The sequence below is a fragment of the Bos indicus genome, chromosome 14, assembly GCF_029378745.1.
Source record: "Bos indicus isolate NIAB-ARS_2022 breed Sahiwal x Tharparkar chromosome 14, NIAB-ARS_B.indTharparkar_mat_pri_1.0, whole genome shotgun sequence".
Lineage (NCBI taxonomy): Eukaryota > Metazoa > Chordata > Mammalia > Artiodactyla > Bovidae > Bos > Bos indicus.
The window spans coordinates 13,755,661-13,767,974 of record NC_091773.1 but is presented as its reverse complement, the minus strand read 5'-3'; the positions used below and the strand labels follow the sequence as shown (position 1 = coordinate 13,767,974).

Sequence of the window (12,314 nt, the reverse complement as noted above, 5' to 3'; positions counted from 1 at the left end):
CCAAGCCTCCTGCATCCTGCATCTAACCTGGACTGGCAATTCGTTTCTTATATGATATTATACATGTTTCAATGCCATTCTCCCAAATCATCCCCCATTCCTCTCCCACAGAGTCCAAAACACTGTTCTATACATCCTTTATAAATTTTCCATTTTCATAAGAAAATTCAGTTTCAGAGAGGCTCTTGAGTTTGCCCGAGTAAGTGGCAGAGGTGTCTAGACCCTAAGGTTTAGCTTCTGCTTGTCTTCCACTCTGCCTCCTCCTGGAGCCTGAGAGCACTTGTGAAAACAAGGCAGCCAGGGGGATGGTCAGCGGCTTCAGGAGATGCTTGAGCTCAGGTCGTGTTGCTTAGAGTTTGAAAAATACAAAAGTTAATAGTGCAACTTCTGTTCAAAGTTAGCAGATTTAACTCTTCTCCATTTGTTTCTCTTTAAAGAGAATGAGAGAGAAAGAGCTCAGGAGTCACCTTCTTGTCTTTAATTTTTCACCCTTTAACCACCCATTGGGCTTCCCAGGTGGCAGAGGAGCCTGGTGAGCTATGGTCCATGGGGTCACAAAGAGTCAGACACAGCTGAAGCAACTTAGCACAGCACACAACCAGCTATTAACCCATCTTTAGAAAAATGAGTGATAAAAAACCAATGTCTCCACAGTGTAGTAAAATAAGCTATGTAGGGGTTTTTTTTTGTTTTGTTTTTTAATGAAAATAGCAGGGAATCATGCTATAATCTAAGATTGTCTTTTTAGCATGAGTTTGTTTGGCCTGAGCAACCACACCAGTGCTCTGAAGAGACTTGTCCTGATTTCTGGAGTATTGATTAATACTCGTGAGGACACGAGCCTGATCTGGGAGTCAGGCCCCGGGTCTGACTCTGCCACTGTTCTGGTGGGCAAGATTGAGTCAGAAATATCATCTCTTCAGTTCTCAGTTTTTTCATTAATCAGAGGGATTCAGTGGATTAGAACAGAGATTCTCAGCCTCAGCAGGGTTGATACCTTGAGAAATTCTTTGTTATGGAGGCTGTCCTGTGCATCCTAGGCTTTCCCAGCATCCCTGACCTCTACCGGGCAGACCGCAGTGCCTCTCTTCTCCACCCCCTCCTCACGAGGTGTGATGACAAAACCTTCTCTAGACACTGTCCGGTGTCCCTTGGGGGACAAAAACATCTTCATCTGCACCACGGGCTAGAAGCAGACTTTATGTCCACTGGGTATTTATTGAGAATACCTGACAGGAGAGGCTCTGAGCTATGTGCTGGGGCTATGACAGCAAAGAGAGTAAATGCGCTTCTGTCTTCATGGAGCTTCAGTCTGGTGGGGAAGGGAAGTCTCCAGGCTGTGGGGAGACACTGGAACGGGTGTTATGCTCAGGTCCTGGCAGGAGTCAGGGGTCCTCTGGACCTATTACTCTGAGGACATGTAAACCTTGGAAGGACCCAATCACTTCTCAGTACAATGTGTTATCTTGACCTCTTGGCCCCTCAGATAAGTGGGGAAAATGAGCACTTCCACCTGGGGATAGCTTCTGCAGCACAGGCTCATAAGGAGTTGGAGAAATGAAGAGTTGAGTATAAAATGGGCCCCAGAGCAGAATAAAATAATTCTTCGTGCTTACATACCATATACCTCTGGGGTAACGATTCGGGCCCGTTTATTTTCCTGTTGGTTACCATATGCATGGATAGAATGCCGCAGGGTGAGCCAGACATGGTGCCTGGAGTTACCTTTCTTAGCACTTGATTTTCTTTTGCAGTTCCACTTTCTATTTGAATAAAATCAGAATAAGCACAGCACATGCAGTGCTATTAGCACTCAATATTTCACATTTCTCTGAGGTGTTTCTGTTTTCATGGGATTATGAGGACATTCTAAACCCAGTTTGAGAGGGGTCCAAAAAGGAAGAAAGTGGTTCCTGCTTTAAAGGAATGCACTGATACGGTGTAAAGTTGTAGGCACTATAGCTGAGAGGGTCCAGGCTACAGGGGTGGACTGTTTGGGTCCATAGTGCTCTCCCAGCTACTTTTTAGCTGTGCAACTTCAAGAAAGTCACTTGGTCTCCCTGTACTTTTTTTTCCCACTGGTAAAATCATAATCCTGATAGTATTTACCTCATCAGCTTCTTGTGAGGATTAAAGGAGTTTGAACAGAAACTGGCACATGGAAATCACTTATTAAGTTTTGAAATAGTATCTGGGAATCACTGGGTCACTTGGATAAGGTCCTAGCTTATCCAAGTCACGAGCATAATTGTGCCAAGCACTATGTTTAATGGACCTGGTGTTCTTGCCTGGGAAATCCCATGGACAGAGGAGCCTGGTGGACTACATAGTCCATGTGGTCAGAAAAGAGTCAGACACAGCAACTAAACAACAGCAGGATTTCACCTGCAAATCTTTTTATTTATACAAGTGATGATCACATGCTACTTGCTCACCCTTGCGAGTAGATCTCCTCCCCTGCTCTTCAAAATCTCAACTTTATAGAGAAGTTTTAACAATTCAAAGGGTCTCAACATCACCCCAGTCTCTCAAAACTACCTCCTTGAAAATGGCTCCCTTCCACAGGGAAGGACCTGTGGGCATACATTTTAAAGCTAGAGGAGGGTGAGGAGCCTCATTGTCTGGACCAGCTCCAGGGTCAACCTGTGGTCACACCCTCTGGATGTTCAGGAGATATTGATGGTCTGTGTGGAAACTATAGCATTTCCTCTGGGGTTTCGCTGTGTCCTTTGACCAGGCCGTGGGCTGTTGCCTCGGTGACTTGGATTGAGACAACAGCCCCTGTCACAAATCGCTCTTTACTGTCTGATTTTCCACTAGGACCCTCAGAGACCTGTCAGAGTGGACAAAGGCCTCTGGAGCCCTTCCCAAGAACCTTCTTGCTTGGAAGATTAGCAGTTTCTTCTCAAGCATCGCTCTCAACTTGCTAAACACCTTGAAATAGTTCCAGCAAGACGTGTCTCCCTCAGATCCCAGGGCAGGTAAGTGCTTGTGCGCGTCCAGCACTTCTGCTCGTAGCCATGTGGTCCTGACCATCTGGCACTTACTGTGTATATTACTTACATACGTGTGCATATGTAAGTGTGTATGTGTGCTGTGCTTAGTTGCTCAGTCATGTCTGACTCTCTGTGACCCCTTGTACTATAGCCTGCCAGGCTCATCTGTCCATGGGGATTCTTCAGGCCAGAATACTGGATTGGGTTGCCATGCCTTCCTCCAGGGTGATCTCCCCTACCCAGGGATTGAACTCAGGTCTCCCACATTGCAGGTGGATTCTTCACCATCTGAGCTCCAGGGAGTGAGTATATGTGTATGTGCGTATCTATGTTTATATGTCTGTGGTTAAAAAAGTGTTGTTTCTAGAATTTACCATGACTACTGCTGTGTGTGTATCCCCAGAAGTCATAGGTTGAAATCTTAACTGCATATTAAATATATTTATAAAATGCATGTATTATAGCGAAGGGCAGGGAATCTGGTGTGCTACAGTCCATGGGGTCACAATGAGTCCAACAGGACTTAGTGACTGGCCAACAACAATGCATATGTATGTGTGAGTGTGTGTGTCTTTGCATGTATATGTTTATATATCTGTGGTTAAAACCCACTCTAGCATTCTTGCCTGGAGAAGTCCATGGACAGAGGACCCTGACAGGCTATAGTCCATGGGGTCTCAGAGAGTGGGACACGACTGAGAGACTAACATTTTACTTTTCATTGTTTAATTTTAGATGAAAATGGAGAGTTTCTATCTTTGGCATATGACTAATGACTATCTTTATGCTTCTAAGGAATGATTAATTTTTCAGTTCACAGAAAAATAAGCGTGGGGGAGAGGAAGATTCATGGAGGAGAGATATAAGAATGAAACGAGAGATGGAGTTTAAAAGTGTGCCTGTGTGTTAATATATTTGAGTTTGATAATAAGGATAGTGAAGAATAGAAAGAGAAAAGCTGTGAGTGCTTGAGTGCCCTTAATGGGAAGAATAGAGGTCTGAGGCAAAAATAGGACTCATGCTACTCTCTGATGACCATGCAGTGGCACTGTTGACATGAGCCAGCTTCGTGCTGTCACTTCCGAATTATGGTGTGTGCATTCTAGGGAAGTGCAAGACTGTCCCTTAAGATGCCTGAAGAAAATATTTTGTTGTTGTTGTTTAGTCGCTAAGTTGTGTCTGACTCTTTGGCAACCCCATGGAATGTAGCCTGCCGAGCTCCTCCGTCCATGGGATTTCCCAGTGCTATTTCCTTCTCCTGGGGATCTTGCCTGCCCAGGGGTCGAACTAGCATCTCTTGCATCAGCAGGTGGATACTGTACACTGAGTCACCAGATATTAGAACTCCAAACTCTATTAAGATTTTATCTTGAGAAAAGAGAAATACACTAAACTTTGCTAGTAGTGAATATGTGATTGATACTGCTTCCATCACTCATCACTCAAGTAGAGCATTCTGCATCACGTGGTCTGCAAGAGGAGTGGGAGCTCTGTAACTAGAGTTGGTGGCACCTCCCTCATTCTGAACTTCCAGTGACGTATTGTAGTTTGCATGTTCTTGGTGAAATGGATTTATACACTATTACTGAGTATGATAAATTAACACTCTTAAAATGTATAAGTGACTTAAAATATTTTCTGGAAAGAAACTGCTGGTCAAGACGGTCCTAATAATTCAAGTCAATAATAAGAACAACGGAAAAATGGAAAAATAGCATGCTCCATCCTGGTTTGAACTTTTTCTCAGATATATCATGAGCTAAAAAACAATGGCTATTGGTGATATGTTATCTAGCAGCATTTTTTTTTTGAGAAAATATACATACTTAATCAATCTTTTTGAAATGAAAGTGATATTTTTGGTAATAAATGAGGAAATAATGGCCTTTGAAGAAAACTCATGGTTTGGAGAAAGAATTTTGAAAGTGCATGTTTAAAGATATTTTCATCACTATGTGATTTTTGTTCCTGAGATTAAGACTGATGTATTTTACCTGTACAACTCTTATATGTCAATATTAAAAATACTTTGAAAGTGAATTTTCTAATTTGTTAAAAAACGGTCCAAATGAAGCCTTTAGGTAGGTTTTAAGATCATCTGTAAAAATATAACTATTACATACCTTCCTTTAATTTGTTAAGGAAAGAGATTAACGTTATAGAAGATGGAAATTTATTGATCAAACATAAGACTTGTATATGAATATGCTTTTCCATAAGCACCTGTATTACTTTGTGAAGTATATTTTTCAACTAGGCAACCACTACAATGAAAAACCAAAGTAAGTTTAGAACCAGGCCATCAAATCACTGTGTCACAAAATGTCATATCCAGGCTTTAAAAAGCAGTGGCACATGTTCAGTCATACTTCGTTGCTAAAATCGGGGTTCCCTGGCAGCTCAGCTGGTAAAGAATCTGCCTGCAATGCAGGAGACCCCAGTTCAGTTCCTTGGTCAGGAACATCCCCTGGAGAATGGATAGGCTACCCACTCCAGTAGCTTCCCTGGTGGCTCAGACTGTAAAGAATCTGCCTGCAGTGTGGGAGACCTGGGTTCGATTCCTGGGTTGGGAAGATCCCCCGGAGAAAGGCATGGCAGCCCACTGCAGTATTACTTAGAACCAGGCTATCAAATAGCTATGTGACAAAATGTTATATCCAGACATAAAAAGCAGTGGTACTTGTTCAATCATACTTCCTTGCTAAAATTAGTGATATTAGTAATACTTTAGGGTAAGGCAGAAAAGTGTATATAATTAATCAGTACACTAAAATAAAATTTAACTCATTTCTTATTTACAGTTTATTTTTGTATATTTTCTTATGCACAATCATATTATTTTATGCATTTTATTGTTTATGCATTTTGTTTATGTACCAGGTACTGTTACAAATGCCCTACTTCTATTAGTTACTTTAACTCTCACAGCACCTCATATAAATACTATTGTCCCTATTTAAAAATGAGGAAGCTGAAGCACAGATAGGATAAGAAGCTGCCAGGAGCAATTAGCTAATATGTGGCAGACTGAAGATATATTAGTATAATAATGCATGTATGTAACTTATACATAAACTATTACAGTTTAAAATCAACAAACAGACTGATAGACATACAGGATTGCAATTTAGAGACTATTTGTCTAATGCTAATAGGCATAGTGATGACTGAACGGTGTGCTCACAGGCAATTCAATCCAACATTCAGTATAGTATATTAGCATGTATAAAACACATGGGTGGTCTTATTTAATTCCCATAATAAGCTTCCAGAGGTAGTTGTGTTGAACTCAAGAGCACAAGCATATAAAATAATGTTTAATGGAGTCTGATGGACCTGGGTATGAAGTTGAACATTGCCACTTCACCATATCTGTGACTGAAGGTCTTTCCTATCTTCTGTGGATTTCATTTTGTTAATTTCTAAAGTAGGCAAGCCAATATATATCCTTGTGGGTTACTGTAGGACTAAATGACACATTATAATTTAACATAGGGTCGTGGTCAAGAATGTAGATTGAGGAACTAGACTGCCAGGTTTGAATTCTAGCTCTGCCCATTATTACTGGCAACTTTTTCTGGTAAGTGGTATGTTTTCTCTCGATCTTAATTTCCTCACCTTGAAAAGTGGGCTAATAATCCTGCCTACCTTACAGAAATATATGTGGACTCATTCATGCCATGTGTTTAGCATCTAGCACATAAGAAAAACTCAACAAATGATGGCTATTATTAGTAAATAGAAAGTGCTTAAAACAGTGGGCATTCAATAAATAACAACTGTTTGTTGTGGTTATATGCACTGAGCACATTCAGTTAGGTTCAGTCCAGTCACTCAGTCGTGTCCGACACTTTGCGACCGCATGAACTGCGGCACGCCAGGCCTCCCTGTCCATCACCAACTCCCAGAGCCTCCCCAAACTCATGAGTCGGTGATGCCATCCAACTGTCTCACCTCTGTCATCCCCTTCTCCCCATGCCCTCAATCTTTCCCAGCATCAGGGTCTTTTCAAATGAGTCAGCTCTTTGCATCAGGAGGCCAAAGTATTGGAGTTTCAGCTTCAGCATTAGTCCTTCCAATGAACACCCAGGACTGATCTCCTTTAGGATGGACTGGTTAGATCTTCTTCAGTCCAAGGGTCTCTAAAGAGTCTTCTCCAACAGCACAGTTCAAATGCATCAATTCTTTAGCGCTCAGCTTTCTTTAAGTCCAACTCTCACATCCATATGACCACTGGAAAAGCCATAGCCTTGACTAGACAGACCTTTGTTGGCAAAGTGATGTCTCTGCTTTTTAATATGCTGTCTAAGTTGGTCATAACTTTCCAAGGAGTAAGCGTCTTTTAATTTCATGGCTGCAATCACCATCTGCAGTGATTTTGGAGCCCCCCAAAATAAAGTCAGCCACTGTTTCCATGGTTTCCCCATCTTTTTGCCATGAAGTGATGGGACTGAATGCCATGATCTTAGTTTTCTAAATGTTAAACTTTTATTTTTATTTTTTTAAATTTTATTTTATTTTTAAACTTTACAATATTGTACTGCTTCTGCCATATATCGAAATGAATCCGCCACAGGCATACACGTGTTCCCCATCCTGAACCCTCCTCCCTCCTCCCTCCCCAAACCATCCCTCTGGGTCGTCCCAGTGCACCAGCCCCAAGCATCCAGTATCGTGCATCGAACCTGGACTGCCGACTTGTTTCATATATGATATTATACGTATATCAATGCCATTCTCCCAAATCATCTCACCCTCTCCCTCTCCCACAGAGTCCAAAAGACTGTTCTATATGTCAGTATCTCTTTTGCTGTCTCGTACACAGGGTTATTGTTACCATCTTTCTAAATTCCATATATGCGTTAGTATACTGTATTGGTGTTTTTCTTTCTCGCTGGCTTCACTCTGTATAAAAGGCTCCAGTTTCATCCACCTCATTAGAACTGATTCAAATGTATTCTTTTTAATGGCTGAGTAATACTCCATTGTGTATATGTACCACTGCTTTCTTATCCATTCATCTGCTGATGGACATCTAGGTTGCTTCCGTGTCCTGGCTATTATAAACAGTGCTGCGATGAACATTGGGGTACACGTGTCTCTTTCAATTCTGGTTTCCTCAGTGTGTATGCCCAGCAGTGGGATTGCTGGATCATAAGGCAGTTCTATTTCCAGTTTTTTAAGGAATCTCCACACTGGTCTCCATAGTGGCTGTACTAGTTTGCATTCCCACCAACAGTGTAAGAGGGTTCCCTTTTCTCCACACCCTCTCCAGCATTTATTGCTTGTAGACTTTTGGATGGCAGCCGTTCTGACTGGCGTGAAATGGTACCTGATAGTGGTTTTGATTTGCATTTCTCTGATAATGAGTGATGTTGAGCATCTTTTCATGTGTTTGTTACCCATCTGTATGTCTTCTTTGGAGAAATGTCTATTTAGTTCTTTGGCCCATTTTTTGATTGGGTCATTTATTTTTCTGGAGTTGAGCTGTAGGAGTTGCTTGTATATTTTTGAGATTAGTTGTTTGTCCGTTGCTTCATTTGCTATTATTTTCTCCCATTCTGAAGGCTGTCTTTTCACTTTGCTTATAGTTTCCTTTGTTGTGCAGAAGCTTTTAAGGTTAATTAGGTCCCATTTGTTTATTTTTGCTTTTATTTCCAATATTCTGGGAGGTGGGTCATAGAGGATCCTGCTGTGATGTATGTCGGCGAGTGTTTTGCCTATGTTCTCCTCTAGGAGTTTTATAGTTTCTGGTCGTACGTTTAGATCTTTAATCCATTTTGAGTTTATTTTTGTGTATGGTGTTAGAAAGTGTTCTAGTTTCATTCTTTTACAAGTGGTTGACCAGTTTTCCCAGCACCACTTGTTAACGAGATTGTCTTTAATCCATTGTATATTCTGGCCTCCTTTGTCAAAGATAAGGTGTGCATATGTGCGTGGATTTATCTCTGGGCTTTCTATTTTGTTCCATTGATCTATATTTCTGTCTTTGTGCCAGTACCATACTGTCTTGATGACTGGCTTTGTAGTAGAGCCTGAAGTCAGGCAGGTTGATTCCTCCAGTTCCATTCTTCTTTCTCAAGATCGCTTTGGCTATTCGAGGTTTTTTGTATTTCCATACAAATTGTGAAATTATTTGTTCTAGCTCTGTGAAGAATACCATTGGTAGCTTGATAGGGATTGCATTGAATCTATAAATTGCTTTGGGTAGTATACTCATTTTCACTATATCGATTCTTCCAATCCATGAACATGGTGTATTTCTCCATCTATTAGAGTCCTCTTTGATTTCTTTCACCAGTGTTTTATAGTTTTCTATATATAGGTCTTTAGTTTCTTTAGGTAGGTATATTCCTAAGTATTTTATTCTTTCAGTTGCAATGGTGAATGGAATTGTTTCCTTAATTTCTCTTTCAGTTTTCTCATTATTAGTGTATAGGAGTGCAAGGGATTTCTGTGTGTTGATTTTATATCCTGCAACTTTACTATAATCATTGATTAGTTCTAGTAATTTTCTGATGGAGTCTTTAGGGTTTTCTATGTAGAGTATCATGTCATCTGCAAACAGTGAGAGTTTTACTTCTTCTTTTCCAGTTTGGATTACTTTTATTTCTTTTTCTGCTCTGATTGCTGTGGCCAAAACTTCCAAAACCATGTTGAATAGTAATGGTGAAAGTGGGCACCCTTGTCTTGTTCCTGACTTTAGAGGAAATGCTTTCAATTTTTCACCATTGAGGATAATGTTTGCAGTGGGTTTGTCATATATAGCTTTATTATGTTGAGGTATGTTCCTTCTGTTCCTGCTTTCTGGAGAGTTTTCTTTTTTATCTTAAATGGATGTTGAATTTTGTCAAAGGCTTTCTCTGCATCTATTGAGATAATCCTATTATGGTTTTTATTTTTCAATTTGTTAATGTGGTGTATAACATTGATTGATTTGCGGATATTGAAGAATCCTTGCATCCCTGGGATAAAGCCCACTTGGTCATGGTGTATGATCTTTTTAATGTGTTGTTGGATTCTGATTGCTAGAATTTTGTTAAGGATTTTTGCATCTATGTTCATCAGTGATATTGGCCTGTAGTTTTCTTTTTTTGTGGCATCTTTGTCAGGTTTTGGTATTAGGGTGATGGTGGCCTCATAGAATGAGTTTGGAAGTTTACCTTCCTCTGCAACTTTCTGGAAGAGTTTGAGTAGGATAGGTGTTAGCTCTTCTCTCAATTTTTGGTAGAATTGAGCTGTGAAGCCATCTGGACCTGGGCTTTTGTTTGCTGGAAGATTTTTGATTACAGTTTGAATTTCTGTGCTTGTGATGGGTCTGTTAAGATTTTCTATTTCTTCCTGGTCCAGTTTTGGAAAGTTGTACTTTTCTAAGAATTTGTCCATTTCTTCCATGTTGTCCATTTTATTGGCATATAATTGCTGATAGTAGTCTCTTATGATCCTTTGTACTTCTGTGTTGTCTGTTGTGATCTCTCCATTTTCATTTCTAATTTTATTGATTTGATTTTTGTCCCTTTGTTTCTTTTTTTTTTTTCCCCTTTGTTTCTTGATGAGTCTGGCTAATGGTTTGTCAATTTTATTTATCCTTTCAAAGAACCAGCTCTTGGCTTGGTTGATTTTTGCTATGGTCTCTTTTATTTCTTTTGCATTTATTTCTGCCCTAATTTTTAAGATTTCTTTCCTTCTGCTAACCCTGGGGTTCTTCATTTCGTCCTTTTCTAGCTGCTTTAGGTGTAGAGTTAGGTTATTTATTTGACTTTTTTCTTGTTTCTTGAGGTATGCCTGTATTGCTATGAACTTTCCCCTGAGGATTGCTTTTACAGTGTCCCACAGGTTTTGCATTGTTGTGTTTTCATTTTCATTCGTTTCTATGCAAATTTGACTTCTTTTTTGAATTTTTCTTCTGTGAAGAAGAAATTTTTTGAAATTTTTTGAAAATTTCTTCTGTGATTTGTTGGTTATTCAGCAGCGTGTTGTTCAGCCTCCATATGTTGGAATTTTTAATAGTTTTTCTCCTGTTATTGGGATCTAATCTTACTGCATTGTGGTCAGAAAAGATGCTTGGAATGATTTCAGTTTTTTTTGAATTTACCAAGGCTAGATTTATGACCCAGGATGTGTTCTATCCTGGAGAAGGTTCCATGTGTGCTTGAGAAAAAGGTGAAATTCATTGTTTTGGGATGAAATGTCCTATAGATATCAATTAGGTCTAATTGGTCTATTGTATTGTTTAAAGTTTGTGTTTCCTTGTTAATTTTCTGTTTAGTTGATCTATCCATAGGTATGAGTGGGGTATTAAAGTCTCCCACTGTTATTGTGTTATTGTTAATTTCTCCTTTCATACTTGTTAGCATTTGCCTTACATATTGTGGTGCTCCCGTGTTGGGTGCATATATATTTATAATTGTTATGTCTTCTTCTTGGATTGATCCTTTGATCGTTATGTAGTGACCGTCTTTGTCTCTCTTCACAGCCTTTGTTTTAAAGTCTATTTTGTCTGATGTGAGTATTGCTACTCCTGCTTTCTTTTGGTCCCTGTTTGCATGGAAAATCTTTTTCCAGCCCTTCACTTTCAGTCTGTATGTGTCCCCTGTTTTGAGGTGGGTCTCTTGTAGACAGCATATGTAGGGGTCTTGTTTTTGTATCCATTCAGCCAGTCTTTGTCTTTGGGTTGGGGCATTCAACCCATTTATGTTTAAGGTAATTATTGATAAGTATGATCCCATTGCCATTTACTTTATTGTTTTGGGTTCGAATTTATACACCGTTTTTGTGTTTCCTGTCTAGAGAATATCCTTTAGTATTTGTTGGAGAGCTGGTTTGGTGGTGCTGAATTCTCTCAGCTTTTGCTTGTCTGAGAAGCTTTTGATTTCTCCTTCATATTTGAATGAGATCCTTGCTGGGTACAATAATCTGGGCTGTAGGTTATTTTCTTTCATCGCTTTAAGTATGTCTTGCCATTCCCTCCTGGCTTGGAGAGTTTCTATTGAAAGATCAGCTGTTATCCTTCTGGGAATTCCTTTGTGTGTTATTTGTTGTTTTTCCCTTGCTGCTTTTAATATTTGTTCTTTGTGTTTGATCTTTGTTAATCTGATTAATATGTATCTTGGGGTATTTCGCCTTGGGTTTATCCTGTTTGGGACTCTCTGGGTTTCTTGGACTTGAGTGATTATTTCTTTCCCCATTTTAGGGAAGTTTTCAACTGTTATCTCCTCAAGTATTTTCTCATGGTCTTTCTTTTTGTCTTCTTCTTCTGTGACCCCCATGATTCGAATGTTGTAGCGTTTAATATTGTCCTGGAGGTCTCTGAGATTG

General features: G+C 39.9%; 1 long non-coding RNA gene across 8 annotated transcripts in view; it reads left to right on the top strand.

Annotated features, from left to right (window-relative positions):
* LOC139186875 (uncharacterized) overlaps nt 1-12,314 on the top strand; it is a 436,582-nt gene that overhangs the window by 392,323 nt on the left and 31,945 nt on the right. For all 8 annotated transcript variants that reach the window (XR_011570547.1, XR_011570548.1, XR_011570545.1 and 5 more), the window contains exon 6: nt 2,821-2,981. This is a non-coding gene — a long non-coding RNA (uncharacterized lncRNA). The remainder of the gene's footprint in view (nt 1-2,820; nt 2,982-12,314) is intronic.